Raw genomic sequence first — 2,097 nt, 5'->3', positions numbered from 1 at the left:
TGGGATCAGCCCCTTTGTCGGACAAAGGTAATGATTGGGGATGCACTGTCTCTGATGGAAACCAAACTGCCGATAGTTGATTTCAATCGTTGGAAGTTTGGTTTTGTAAAATTTATATATATGATATATACCTAAGTATGGTTTCAAAAATATTTGCATATGGTTTTAATTCCCGGGATCCATGTAAGTAGAGAGTGTAGCACTGTACCTTGCAGCCGAGGGAGAGGTCCTCTCTTGTCGGGCAGTGCTTGATCATTATGGGCTGAGAGGTTAAGTGTAAGGCCATTTGGGATAATGCCTGATGGGCTAATCTTGCATCTGCCCACAGTCCTTGGGTTTTTATAAGATGGCTTGACCTAGGGACCACTTAGTGTAAGTGTTGGGCCCATAGGGTCCATATGTTGGGCTCAAGGGGTTCACTGGGCTCTCTAGTGAATTCGGCCAGGCCTTGTAATAGAGGCTGGGCCGAACCCATGTGGCTGGTGTGTAAATCAATGCTTGGGTCCCACGCCATACAAAGAAGCCCAACTGGGCAGCAGTTTGGAAGACTCTTGAGCACTTGATTCTTATTGGGCCTAAAGTCCATTTTGAACTAGGCTGATTTGATCAGTCATTAACAAGGGGCGGATTTGAGATTAGGATGAGTATAAAAGCTTATCTAATCTGCAGATAGGATTAAGAAGAGTTCTAATACAAATACAGATTTGGATAAGGGCAACTCCTGATATGATCGGGAGATTTTTTCCTTAATCATTAAGCAACTAGAGGAAACCCTATTCGATCCCTAGGGAACACACAACACACCCTACAGTTTTGAGATAGAATCTCAGAAACCCTAGAGAAGAAAAGTAGTTCGCCATCTTCTTCTCTAGCTTCCTCCCTTTGCAGCCGCCATCATCTACAACAGTTTGACTTCTCTGTCAGAGAAAGATCAAGAAAGAGTTCTTGATATCAGTTTTTACTGAAAGGCTGATTCAGTTTGGCACTCATTGTCTCCCAAAGGATTCTTGTGAAGGATTCAGTGTGTGGAACGTACTCTGCTGGTTCTGTTCCACAGTTGTTGTGTCATCTTCAGCAGGAGCAGATCTTGGTGTCTTCTTTGGGCATGAACACCAACTTTGGGAGATATTATTTCTCTAGATCAGGTATAATCACTCCCTTCTCTTTTGGTTCAGATCTGGTTCGGTTCTGGTTCAAGTAGGATCCTTGAATCCTGATTCTAAAATATGGAATGTGATTCCCAGTTAGAAGGTAGGTAGAAAATTTTTGAAATTCGCCCACCCATTCCGCAACCATTTTGGTGTCCATACGATGGATTCTACCATCCCTTTCAATTCCATGATGAGGACACTTCCTAAGAATCTCTTTAAATATTTCCCATGCCTCATACAAAGATTCCCTCTCTAGTTGAACAAAAGTAGTGATATCATTGATCAATTTTGCTGTTTTAAAGGGAGGAAAATACTTCGCCAAAAATTTTTGAGTCAAGTCATTCCAAGTAGTGATACTTCCTACAAGGAGTGAGTTAAACCAATCCTTAGCTCTATCATGTAATGAGAATGGAAAAAGCCTAAGCCTAATAGCATCATCACTAACTCCATTATGCTTGAATATGTCACATATTTCTAGGAAGTTAACAATATGTGCATTAGGATCATCACTTGGCAACCCACTAAACTGAATACTTGTTTGGATCATTTGGATGATCGCAGGCTTGATCTCGAATTTATTGGCTTGGATTATTGTCTTGCAAATGCTAGAAGTAGCACCATCAATTGTTGGACAAGCATAGTCCAAAAGGGTTCGATTTGCTTCTGCCATCTCTTCTTCTGCTGGCTCACCTTCTTCAACCTCCTCTCTTCCTTTACTTTTGTTGGCTCTTTGTAGAATGCGAAGAGTTCTCTCTATCTCAGGATCGAATTCTGCTAGTTCTTTTCTTCTAGTGTGTGTCATACTGAAGGGATAGGAAATCCATCACATGGACGCCCAAAGATTGCGGAATAAGGGGGCGAATTTCAAAAATTTTTCTCTCCCTTCAACTGGGAATCGAATTCCCTATTTAGAAAATCATATTTTCAAGGATTATTCTTGAACCAT

General features: G+C 41.2%; 1 non-coding gene across 1 annotated transcript; it reads left to right on the top strand.

The window, feature by feature from the left end:
* The first annotated feature begins 1,333 nt into the window (after window positions 1-1,333).
* LOC148860903 (small nucleolar RNA R71) lies at window positions 1,334-1,440 on the top strand. The gene has a single exon (XR_016095191.1). It is a non-coding gene; the product is annotated as a small nucleolar RNA R71 (small nucleolar RNA).
* Window positions 1,441-2,097: the final 657 nt, after the last annotated feature.

This window comes from Nelumbo lutea, chromosome 4 (assembly GCF_056320005.1).
Source record: "Nelumbo lutea isolate HS-2025 chromosome 4, American lotus-T2T, whole genome shotgun sequence".
Taxonomy (NCBI): domain Eukaryota; kingdom Viridiplantae; phylum Streptophyta; class Magnoliopsida; order Proteales; family Nelumbonaceae; genus Nelumbo; species Nelumbo lutea.
Note: the sequence above shows the minus strand (reverse complement) of the source record. Positions and strands in the feature narration are given on the sequence as shown.